The 13,040-nt window shown below is 45.1% G+C and overlaps 1 long non-coding RNA gene across 1 annotated transcript; it reads left to right on the top strand.

Moving 5' to 3' along the window:
• Nucleotides 1-5,557: 5,557 nt before the first annotated feature.
• On the top strand, nucleotides 5,558-11,780 carry LOC128331083 (uncharacterized). Its single transcript, XR_008310270.1, has 2 exons — nucleotides 5,558-6,675; nucleotides 10,506-11,780. It is a non-coding gene; the product is annotated as an uncharacterized LOC128331083 (long non-coding RNA).
• The last annotated feature ends 1,260 nt before the right edge of the window (nucleotides 11,781-13,040 follow it).

Genomic DNA, 13,040 nt, shown 5'->3' on the forward strand with positions numbered 1-13,040 from the left:
TTTTAGTCAAGTGAAAAATGAATGTTGTGACACAGCTGAAGAAAGGATCTAGTCCTAATTAGCTATAAGAAACTAACAAAAGGTTATAATATACTCAGTTTATACGATATATACTCTAGTATATATAGTATTTTAATACTAATAAAAATAGAGATATCTCTGAAATGCTGACTACAATGAAATTTGAATGTTTTTTCTCAGGAAAAGCATCTGAGGAATTTGGAGACAAGCCAAAAGACCATTGCTGAGTCTATTTACCTTTTGTAGGGGGTCAGTTGTGGTTTACACACATCCTTTTCATTGTCTTCATCATCACATTAATTAGCTGAGAAAGCTTTGCAGCAATCCTACCTGCAACACATCTGGCCATTCAAAACCATCCCTCTTGAAATAATTGTTTTCTTCAGCACTGGAAAACCACCCAGAAAGACATCCATGTTCAAGTGCTTGTTCTTTATTTCATGGAATTCAGTTGCTTATTTCTAGATCAGATCATCATATTCTGATCCCAGAACAAGGAACACTTTCTGCCCACAAACTACGTACATTCTGCCTGCATGTTTGATAAGAAGAAGAATCAGAGCTTACTGCACTAATGGATGACCCTCTAAGAGTAGAAGAGCAATGGTAACAGCTCGAGCACTTGGATATTGTCAGTCATGAGACATATTGCAGTGACTTGGTGGAAGATGCTGCATTCACATTAGGCTTCTTGAGACATAAAGACTTCAATCCTATGCAGGTCTACTTGGAAGTAAACTTCCACTGTGCGGAATGAAGCTTACTTCACTTAATACCCAAGTAAGTGTCCACAGAAGCCCTTTTCACACATTTTGTCCAATGCATGTATAATTTGTGTACAGTATACACATATACAGATCTCCATGCATGAACTCACACATTATGTTCAAATGCCATACAACAATACACTTCCTATCTGTGCCCTTTATTTGAGGGGGCCTGTACCCACATTTGATTTTAAATGTCCCACATTTGAAGTCATATACACAAAACCATTCATGTACGCAGACACCTGTACACATATACAAGATAACCCTGTTAACTGAGTAAAGAAGCACCTTTTAAAGTGGTGATTCTCTTATATTTAACCGAGGGAGAGCAATTGTTTCTATCCAACCCCAGTACAGCATCCCTCCAGTGACTGTTGCTGATCTCTACTTTATGCTGCTTTTTAGACTGTGAACCCTTGAGGACAGGGAACCATTTAATCTCTTTTGCTATGTCAACTGCTTTAAGAACTTTTCATTGATGAATGGAATGAATGAATTCCTGACTAGGGCTTTGTAAGAATTTGTTAGAAGTAAGAATTCTAAAACATTGCTCTTAGCACTTTAGTAACCTTTTCTGGCCACTAGAGGCATGATGAGATGTTCATAGGTCTGTCTTGGTCTGTCAGTTAGAGTCAGTTAGAATTAGTTGTTGTTGAAGGTTAGTGCCTGTTTGAGTACGTTGTTCAATGGCTCTCAGTATGTGATGATTCAGTTTCTTAATAAATCTTTATTTGTTTTTGAACTCAACCTACTGTTTCCGGATAAACTCTTGGGCGAAGCATCTTTATCACTAAAGCATACTCTGCTGTGCGAGGACTTTAATGTTTCTCTTCACACTCTCAACGGAATTGTCAGACTGTGGGATCCTCAGTCTTTTAAGCATGGATTTTATTTGCAACATACTGCTTGACAGCTGGCCAGAAAAACAAACAAACAAACAAACAAACAAGGCCTAGGCCTGCTTCTGTCCTTTGAGAAGAGGTTTGATCTGTGGAAATCACTGCCAGGAAAAGCTTTACACAGCCTAGAGCTAAACATGATCAGTTGCTAACTGCTGTGAAAAGAACAGGGACAGAGACCAGTTCAAAAGTTCACTAACAGCTTATTTGTTTTCCAGACCAATTCAAAGTACTGCTTCTTACCTTTAAAACCTTAAATGGCCTGGGACCTGGTTACCTTAAGGACCACCTTCTCCTGTCTGTGTTCTCCCATGTACTCCAGTCAACATAATTGGTCTTGCTTTATGTCCCTCTGCCCTTGATGGCTTAGCAGTAGGGTCTGAAAGATTGGGCCCTTTTTTTGGTTGTGAAACCATTGCTGCAGAGTGATCTAACCAGGGAGACTCACCTAGCCCCATCACTGTTATATTTTGCTGCTTGGTTAAGACATGGGTTTTTGAAAAGGCTTTGGATGATGCCTGACTTTTGTTTCTTTGGAATCTTTGTTATTACTAGGCCAGTTCAGAAATCCTGTGGGAGCTAGTGTAGAGGAGCGATTCAGATCAGGATGTCCTTCAGTCACATGAGGGTGGGTGTGCTCTTGGTGCATCCCCACCCTCTTCACATGTGCTGAGGGCTGCCGGGGCTGCCTATTATTGCTTGTTTATACAGTCAGACAGGTGTTATTGACTGATTTGTTTTATCCAGACATTGCGTCCTTCCCAAGGAACTGGGATGACTGAATTTTGTTATCAATGTTGATGCTGTTATTATAGATATCATTGCAAAATATAGGCTGTTCCCAGTAAAGTTGCTTTTTGTAATTGGCTGGTGGTGATTTCTGTGGCTCCTATGGTGTTGAGGTGCTCTTCAAGTTGTTTTGGAATTGCACCTAGGGTGCCAATTATCACTGGGATTATTTTGGTCTTTTTCTGCCACAGCCTTTCTAGTGGTGTGCCCGAACCGGTCCGGCGGCCATTCCAAAGAATGGCCGAACTGCCGGACCGGTTCGGACTGGGCTGGTTCGGGTCCGGGTGGGGGGTATATCTTTAAGGGCGGGGAGGGCTTGCTTAGCCCTCCCGCCTCCTTGCCCCCACCAGCGCCCGTATTTAACATTATAGGGGCGCTGGAAACCAGCCGCCCCCCCCCGCCGCCGCCACCGCGAAATCACTCTTAAAAACATCCAGCCCTCCCTCCCTCCCTCCCAGCTAGCTGTGAGGGTTGCATCACTTCCGGATTCCATGCGACTTCCCCCCGCATACAGAGTGGCAGAATGCAGCCACTCTGTATGTGGGGGAAAGTTGCATGGTAGCCGGAAGTGAGGGTTGCCGCGGCGCGTCGGTGCATCCTCCATGGCAGAGCCATTCTCAGTGGCTGCTGGGAGGCGGCGGCGGCTCCTGGGGGAGCCGCCGGGCGGAGAGGCCGGCTTCTTCGACTTCATTATTGGCACTGGGCAGCAGTAATAACTTTTCAAAACTGTGAGTCAAAGCGGCTGGCGGCATTGCAGAGGGACAAGGGGCAGCAGGGAAGTATCCTGCTGCCCCAATTATTACATTAAATACGCGCGCTGGACGGGGGCAAGCGGCGGGGGGGGGTAATTAAACCCTCCCCGCCCTTAAAGGAACCCACCCCACAGTGCCGGACTGCAGCTCTGCGGTTCCGTGCACACCCCTATGTCTCACCATTGATTGTTAACTGTGTATTCCACATGCTCATTGCTTTTTAAATAAATATCTGAATGTTTTTGCTGACACCAGTTGTTTCTAAACATTTTAGTATCCATGTGTGAGGCAATGAGTCGGAGGCTTTCTTGTAGTCAATCCATGCAACACTTAGATTTGTTTTTCTTCTCTTGCAATTTTCTAAAATCATTTTGTCAATTAGCAGCTGGTCTTTGAGGGCTCTCTCTGAGGGTCTTTCTCTGAGGGCTGCTGGGGCTGCCTATTATTATTATTATTATTATTATTATTATTATCATCATCATTTGATTTAAAATATTTATACTCCACTCTTCCAGTACACTACTGTTCGGTGCAGCTCACAACAATAAAACAAATACAATGTAAAATCAAACTAATAAAATTAACCAAATTAAGTAAACAAGTTAAAAGTCCAGGCTAAAACCACAATCAGAACTAAGTTTTTAATTAAAAGTTATTTAAAAGAAAAAAAATTGAGAATTATAAAAATGAAAAACTAAAGAACCTACCAGATATAACAAAAGATGGAACATTAAAAAGCCTCTTTTACAAGATGTGTTTTTAGTTGTTTTTTAAAAACACTGAGGGAGGGATCATGGTGAAAATCTCCAGGGATGGCATTCCAAAGCCAAGGGGCCACAACCGAAAAGTCCCTGTTTCTAGTCCCCACCGACTGGATCTCTGTTAGTGGCAGAGCCATGAGCAGAGCCTGAGGTGATGAGCGGAGGGCCCTGGCAGGTTCTAGGGATGTGCAAACCAGTTTGGAATCAACCTGGTTCAACACTGAACTGGTTTCAAGCTGAACCACATTCGGTTCAGTTTGGCATCAAGCCAAACCTCCTGATCTGTTTGTGGGGGTTAAAAGTAATTTTAAAAAAATTAACTCACCCCCTTGGGGGGCACTGCCGCAGCCATGGGGCTGTCTTCAGAGGTTCCCCCTCCCCTGCCTGCTCGCTGATAGTGTTGAGCAGGCTGATGGGCCTATAGTTGGCAGGGTCATCCTTTCTTCCGTTTTTGAATATGGGGATGATAATCGCCAGCCCCCAGTCCTTTAGAATGCAGCCACGAGGGTCAATGTAAGTAAAGAGGCCAAGACTGAAGCTCACCACTCTATACTATTTTTTATAAGCTCTGGAGGGATAAGGTCTTCTCCGGGGGCCTTCCCTGCTCTGATTTGGGAAATGAGAGACTCAATCTCAGCCACAGAGACCGGTGGCCACCTGAGCAAGTCCTCTACATCCAGTTGGGGGAGGCATCTTCTGCAGTGGGGTCTTCATACAGCTTCTGAAAATGTATTTCCCAGATCTCGGATGAGATATGGGTGCCTAACTGAGCCAAGCCATTGCGGGTGGAGTTGGTCGTGATGTGCCAGGACATAGCTGAGTTCCTTGCTCTGACTGCCTGGATGAGTCATGACCAAGTGGCCTTCATTGCCTCTCTTTTCTTGCATGCCAATAGGTGTTTATATTGCCTCTTAAGGTGGAGGAGGTTTGGAAGGACCAGTGTGGCTTTGGTTCCTGAACTGGATTTGTGGATCTGGTAGGCAGAAACAAGAGCTTTCCTGGCGTCAACACATTCTTTGTAAAATGATGTTTTGGATAGACACAAAGGCAGCTTTGAGGGGTGGGGGTCAGCCTTACTGATTAGGTGCTTTTGTAGTGCATGCATTAGGGTTTCGTAGGTTGCCAGGGGGGCACAAGTGGCATCCTTTGAAGTTAGATCTAGCTGGTAGCTCTTTAGAGTTTCCTCGGCAAGCAGCTAGATTGTTTGATCTAATTGGGCAGACCATTTGGCATGACACCTGGCTTGACCTTCAGGTAAGACTGAAGGTGTGGAGCGGGCCTCCAAGTGGATCTGCTGGGAAGGAAACGATAATTGAAGGCAGATTGGGAAATGATCGCTGTCAAGGTGAGGTACTACCTTAACATTCTCAGCAAAGAGTAGAAGGTTCCTGGAGACAGCGATGTATTCAGTGGTACTTGTTTTGGAGCCAGATAAATAAGTAAATTCTCCTGGATGGTCCTTTGCAAAAGAGCCATTTAATATGTGGAGGTTGAGCCTGGCAGTCGATTTTGCTAGGCAGAGGCCCACGTAATTTGATCTCTGGTCCTTAGAGAGGTGTGGGGGGGTATGTGTTCAGACTCCAGACAGGGAGGTGGAATCTGATGTCGGGAGAATAGGGTGCGGTCATCAGGCCCCAGCCTGGCATTGAAGTCACACACACCCCAACACCACCAGTGCATCATACATTCTGAAAGATCACTCTGTTTAAGTTTGTTCAGCATTTTCTCTTTAGCATGTGGCCCTCTGTTGGAGGCATCTAGTTACTGTGTTGCTAAACTGTGTTGTTAGTTTACTGCACTTCGTCTGAGAGACTTTTTCTATTGATGGGTTAAGGCATGGCATGGCAAGACCAAACAGGCCCTATAGCCACCTCCTGGTCTTTAAGTAGTCTCCTAAAGTACAGCTGCTGATAGAGACCAGTGGCACACAGAAATCTCCACAGTGCTTTCATTACTAAGCCCCAAAGCTTTCAGCCCTGAAGGATAACCTCCAAATCTGGAGCCTCAATAAGTCTGAGAGCCTCTAGCTGGTTCCACCATTTATATGAACCAGGGGTTTTTAGAACCAGCTGTAGGCTTGGTCACTGAGGCAATCTGCTGTCAAATTCAATTGGTCATTGATCAGTAAGCTTTAGGCTAGATAGATGTGAAAAACAGATTGGTTAGAAGGCCATGTGGGGCTAGAATATAAAAGGCCTGGTACAGGTAGCTGATAGGGAGTTTATTGAAAGAGTCTGGTGAGATAGTTAATACCCTCAAAAGGCAGAATACAGAACTGGATTCAAAAGAGGAGAGACTTCAAAGCAAGATGGAGAAAAATGAAGAGCTGAAGCTGCTAGGAGGGAAGGCTTCGGAGGAATTGGGAGCAGAGAGATTATCTGAGGCAACCTTCTAGTAGCTTCTAGCATAGCACTGCCTTCGGTTGTCTGTGCTTGCCCACTGGAAAGAGTCCAGCCTGAAGGAAAAGATCGGTAGTGATTACAGCTTGTAGCCAGGGGAGTCCAAGAAAAACCAAGACTTCAAAAGACACTTGGACTGGCAAGGAGAAGACAAACCAGAATAATTTTCCCCAGTGCCGGCGTAGCCAAGGATGAAGATGCTGACAAGAAAGGAAGCTTCCTTACTGAACAAGCCTGCAGCCAAGAGGACTGAGCCACCAAGATGCCTTTATATCTGCACCCGTGTAAGTGACCACTGGGGAGGAATAGTGTCAAGGGAATTGGTTTTAGGTTGCTCCCCTAATTGAATTGTGAGTCATATTTATAGCCATAATCCTTTAGGGGCAGTAATCCATGTTGGCTATAATACTAGAACAACCTTGCTTTAACCTGCTTATAGTTATTGAGGCAAGTCTCACGATCAGTGAGACCTGCCAGAGGGGGTTCTGCGGGGAGAGCTCGCTTAGCCCGCTCTCCCCACAGACGATCAAGGCAGAAGCCCAGGTGGCTGGATCAGCCGCCCGCACGACTGTTAGCTCTGTCACGGATAGGGGTGTGCACGGTCCGGAATTCCCGCGGTCCGGCACGGGGGGAGTTTCTCTTTAAGGGGGGGGTGGTAGTACTTACCCCCCCGCCGCTCTTCCCCCTCCGACGCTGGCGGTTTGCAAAACGTTCTTGGGGCGGCAGAGTTCCTCCCTGCCGCCCCTGCCCCCGTCGTTGTCCTTGCTAGCATAAAAGTAGACAGAGCTGGTGGTGCGCATGCGCGCTCGTCCCCGCTGTTGGCGCGCGCGCGCAGTGTGACATATGTGGTGTGCGCGTGCCAGCGGTAAGGACGAGCGCACGCGCTGCAAAGGGCGCATGCGCGCCACCAGCTCTGTCTACTTTTACGCTAGCAAGGACAACGATGGGGATAGGGGCGGCAGGGAGGAACTCTGCTGCCCCAAGAATGTTTTGGAAACCGCCAGCGCCGGAGGGGGAAGAGCGGCGGTGGGGGGGTAAGTACTACCACCCCCCCTTAAAGAGAAACTCCCCCCACCCTTCCGAACCGAACAGCGGGGATTCCGGGCCGCTTTGGAGGCCTTGTCAATGGCCTCCGGACCGAACCATGCACACCAATAGTCACGGAGCCGGCGGGGATCAGGAGCTACATGGCCCCCGGAAGTTCCAGGATACCCCACGCGAGTGCGCAGGGTATCCTAGAGAGACCCCCGAACCCGGGAGGCTGCTTGCAGTCTCCCGGCCAGGAATCTTCTTGTGTGTTGCTGCGGCGCGGAGCTGCACCGTGGCAATACACGATCAGGAAGACCGGGTTAGAGAAGCGCTCACTCCACTAACCTGGGCTAAGGGGAGGGCTACTATGTCGGGTTAGCCACCAGGGAACCACTGGGCTCGCATGCGAGCTTGCTGGCTCTCACGATGGCTGGAAAGCAGACTAAGCTCCCTTAGCCCACTTTCCAGTGATCGTGAGAATAATCTCATTGAGGCTCTTCTCACGACCAAGTGAGAAGAGCCAAATCGGGTTTGTGGGCAGAGCGGACTAAGCCCACTCTCCCCACAGACGATCAGTAAGCCCTCCCTGGGCGGCCGCAGCGGCCGCCCACACAACTGCTGGCTCTGTCACGGAGCCGGCGGGGGCTTGGGAATTCGGGGGCTGCTCGGCCCCTGGAAGTTCCAGCATGCCCTGCATGAGTGCACAGGCCATGCTGGAGAGACCCCCAAGCCAGGAGGCTGCTTTTTAGCCTCCTGGTCGGGAGTCTACTTGTGAGTTGCCACGGCGCGGCAACACACGATTTTAAAAACTTGGTTTGTGGAGCACTCGCTCTGCAAACCCGGTTTAAGGGCAAGGGCAATTCATCAGGTTACCTGCTTGTAAACCAGTGGACTTGCCTGCGAGCCCAATGGTTTACATGACCAGCCCAATTTTCACTGGTCGTGAGAATAGCCTCATTGTCTTTCACACAATCAAAAACTGTGTTCTACCTGGGTTTGGGAGCTGTTTGTTCCCCCAATTTTTGGATAAACCTGTGTAGAAGTGACTGTGTGGAAGCAAAGTAGGAAGAAAACCTGAGTAGCTTTTCCTCCTACCTTGCTTCCACACAATCACTTCTATCCCGGTTTTCCTCTTAACTTGCTTCCATACAACCAAAAACTGAGAGGATACACAGCTCCCAAATCAGGATAGAACAAGAGTTTTTGATTGTGTGAATGACCTCATAGTTTTGAAGCTATAAAAAGGTATCATTTGCACAATAAACTGCAATATCTTTTAATTGAGCTTTATGTGGTCTCATCAGTCAATTATCATGCCTAATGCCTACCCTATCTACTACCAGAGGGAAGAGCTTCTACTGTAATGGGTTAAAGACAATTGGTGGCAGTAGGGTTAGGTAATAAAGGGCTTCTGACACTGCTAATTGTGTTGGAATCTCCACATAACACAGGGTATTAATCTAGTAGATCTGCCACAGGGCACATGATGCATGTGTCTTTCTGATGCTGAGTGGTTCTGGATCAGGTCAGTGCCTGGATAGGAGACTACTTGGCAACCCTATGTCTGCCATATTGATTCCTCCTATGGAAGAAAAGTAAGATATACATGTAGGCCCCTGAATCCCTAGGAAATCCTGCACATCTCCCCTACTTCTGTTTCTTAGATCCACAGAGCTTACTCACACATTTCCAAGCCTTCTGTACTTGAATGGAGACATGGAAAATATGCAGACTTGTGCTGCAGTACTCAATTAGAAATACTTGACAACCCTTCCCTTTTCCTAATATTAAATAGGAAATATGCACTCCAGAGAAATAATGATACATGCAAAAGTGCTGTTAATTCGTTCCTTAAATTGCAGTCTTAAAAATCTCTCTGGATGCAAGTGTAGATGAACAAGAACAAGAGCCTTAACGAGGATGGAAGATCAAAGCCACTGTTCATACTATTATAGATGTACTTGTGTATATTTAAAACTGAATATTTACTTAATCTAGATTTGAACTAAAAAGACTAAAAGCCAAGGCTCATAGGCACCATACGAAGAATCTGAAGTTACAATAATTTCTGCTTAGAGGACCTGCTTTGCCAGGACTCTTGACCCTGTTTTGGGGAGGTAACCTATAGGTTAGGGTGCAGTCAAAGTTTGTTCATACCAGTTCTGTTATGCATGGAAGCCAACTGGCCATCCATATCTAGCCTTTGCAAAACTTTCTATAAGATAACCTATTTGCACTATGCAAAACTATCTCATCTCAGAAGAAGTCCATTCACAGCTTTTCTGGTGTCCTTAGTAATTAATGGATGGCAACTTATTAAATGGCTTTTTCAAGATATTAAACGTTGAAACTAGTTTTATTCCCAGAAATGTTACATAACTCGCTTGGGTATAAGACATCACAAATATTCTCTCAACCTGTAACATTTATTTATCTCCCCGCCCCCATTAATAATATTGTCACTGTTTTTTGATTGGGCATGTGGGTAAGAAAGAAAGTTACCCCATTACAGCATCAGTGTTGTGGTACAGGATAACCCCGTGATGACAATACTGATTCCTCCTATGTAAGAAAAGTAAGTAATTGTTCAAGGAGACAACTGAAGGTTAAAAACAGCTGTGAAAGGGAGGCCACTATTATTATCCCCATGTTGCAGATGAAGGTTGAATGCTGCAAATTAGTAAGTTGCCTAAGTCCAGTCAATGAATTTGTCTAGGGGAGATCTCAGTTGTGGACTCCGTGGCTCACAGATGTAGCCATACTAGTTTAAGTAAGAATGTACCCATGCTACTAGTAGTTGCCAGATTTTGGCTTTTTAAAAAGCCAAATTCTGGGTTATAGCCCCTATTTCACACGAGTATACCCCTCAGGTTCTGGCAACAGCCTACTACCAATATTTATATGCTGCTTTTCAACAAGGTTCTCAAAGCAGTTTACATAGAAAACTAAATAAAAATCAAGATGTCCCCTGTCCCCAAAGAGTTGACATTCTAAAGAGAAATATAGGTTGACACTAGTATTCTCTCTAAGGCATAGACATGTGCATGCACTTGTATGTTTTTTATGTCTGCTCATTTAATTTTAGATCCCGCTCAGGTTGAATTGGGAAGGCCCAACTCTGAATGCCCATGTGCGCACACTGCCTCGATGCTGTTCCCCAGAACAAAAGTCATTCTGCACACAGATGAGAAAAATGAGAAAGAAAACGGGTTGACACCAGCAACAGCCGCTAGAGGCCTGCTGTGCTGGGACTGGATAGGAACAGTTGCACTCCCCCTTTTAAATATAAGCAAATCCCACTTTAAATGGTGCCTCTTTGCTCTGTTAGCAAAGGTAAATCTGACATTAACACTGCACTGATTCTGTCAGAGTTGGCTTCTTGGTTTTTAGTTATTTGAACAAGTCTTAATCAGTGTGAACAGACTCCACACATCATCATAATCTATGTTGTATCATGAATAAAAGGTATCTTCCAGCAATTTCCACAAGAGGGCATCCATGTCTTTTGCAAATAATAATTTTTAAAATCCAAACTACATAGTGCCAGTTTATGGGGTGAATGAAACCTGGTGTCAGCTTTTGTTTTAAAGCTGATAAGGCAACTCTCGCTTGTTAGGCTACTGGTGCATAAACAACATCTCAATATTTTTGTAAAGCACAACTATGTCTAGCTAGTTTTACTTGCCTGAGATACTGTTTCATCTAAGCATGGCAGCTACAAATATTTAATAATGATCTTAATGATAATGGTGGTATCTGAAATGTGCTGCCATGCAGATACACTTGCTGGCTTAACCCCATCGGACAAAACTAGTTGTGAAATAAAAATCTGCACATACATATTCCATGTCGTCCTGTTTGACAAGGTCATTCATTTCAGTTTTGAGGCATGAAACGTTTATTGACAAGATCATTAGTTGCTATGTGTAGGATAATTACTGCTGATATGTCTGTAACTGATGACAACATTAACAAGATCAGCAATAGTAGGATAAATTGTCAGATATTATAAATCTGCATCATCATGAGAATGTCTATCCATTTAGTTAAATGTTTGCAATGAACGAATGCCTCATTTAATATTGTCAGTCTGGCAATTGCTACACATTTTGTATCTGAAGTAAGAAATGAATTATTCACTAGACATGTTTTTTTTTTAAAAGAATCCCTGTCTTGCTTGTGAGTATTGCTAACACAATGAGCTCATGTTACAATTAATTGTTTTTCTCTTATCTTTGGCTGCCTTTACTGTGTCTTGCATGGTTCCAGTTTTCATTTCACTACTGCAAATGCTGTTCAGCTTCTCAGTAAGGCATGCAATATGTTTATGGGTTAGATAATAAATAAATAGTTTTACATACGTGTTGCCTACATTTTTTTGCCTTCAGATCCCAGGCAGGCAGACCTGGGCATGGGCAGTGCTGAAAGTACATGTATTCTCAATTCATATTTAAAATACAATTTAAATGTTTTCTCTTAGTTGAAACACACACACAGACACACAATTTATTTGTATTTGGTAGTGGAATGACTCCCTCCTCCCATATTTGGCATTTTGTAGGAACTGTGAACAATAACATATTTTCTTGAGGTTGAAAACAAACTAGCCAGGTGGCTTTCTGGAAGGTTATTAGGCTTTTGTGCTGAGTTTGCATAAACTCCTCCTTGTGCACTGGACTCAGAGAGGTCAGTACATGCAGAGTGCCGATGAATAAATTATAGTCATTGAAAGCAGTTTCTCTACATTGTCCTACAGGGCTCTGAAGAAACTATTATATGCTATAGGAGCATGCAAACCACGAGGCCGTTCTCACATGCAACCAAGTCCAGAGTAAGGCAGCCAAGCCTCGTCTTGGCTGTGTATAAAAACCTCCAGCAGCCATGCGGCTGATGGTGACGGCTCAGTGGCAAACCTGACAAAAAGGCCCGCCTAGTAACTGAAGTTATGAACTTAACACAAGCTTAGTAGCCGTGTGTTGGTGCCACAGGCACCAACATAGGAGCTGCCTTCCGGCCAGTGCCAAGGGTATTCTCTAAATGCACCGTGCACTTGCATGGTGCATTATGGGATTTCTTGGGGCATCCTAGCCCCCAATCCTCAGTGCTGCTGGGAAAAGTCGGTGTCTGTCAGGATGTCCAATCCGTCTGTCCAGCACAAACCGAATGATCGTCTGCAGGGGAGATAAGTTTTAGTGGCCTCCTCCCCATGTGCCCTCAAGCCCTTCTCACTGATCATGAGAAAGGGCTCCATCACTTCTACATGTACGCTGAATACATGTGGGGATGAAGGAAAGCATTTGCTGGCTATTCTATTCCCTATCATTGACTGCACTTCTGGCATTTTTGTGTAAGGGGCCCAAAGCATGAATAGCTGAACATATGCAAGATTCCTCTGTGTAATCAGGAACCCTGGCTGAGGGCGCCTGACTCTGAAAAATGCAGGGCCCCTTGTACACAAACATGCAGCCCATAGGTGCATATATGTCAGATGCGCTGATGGCCACTAGCGGTGTGCACAAAACTGGAAAACCCAGTTTGGTTCGAGTGGAACCAGACTCTAATCAAACCAGGTCCAGATTTGTGCACACTAGAGCTGGACATGGTCCGGCTCAAGTCTGAA

This window comes from Hemicordylus capensis, chromosome 1 (assembly GCF_027244095.1).
Source record: "Hemicordylus capensis ecotype Gifberg chromosome 1, rHemCap1.1.pri, whole genome shotgun sequence".
NCBI lineage: Eukaryota > Metazoa > Chordata > Lepidosauria > Squamata > Cordylidae > Hemicordylus > Hemicordylus capensis.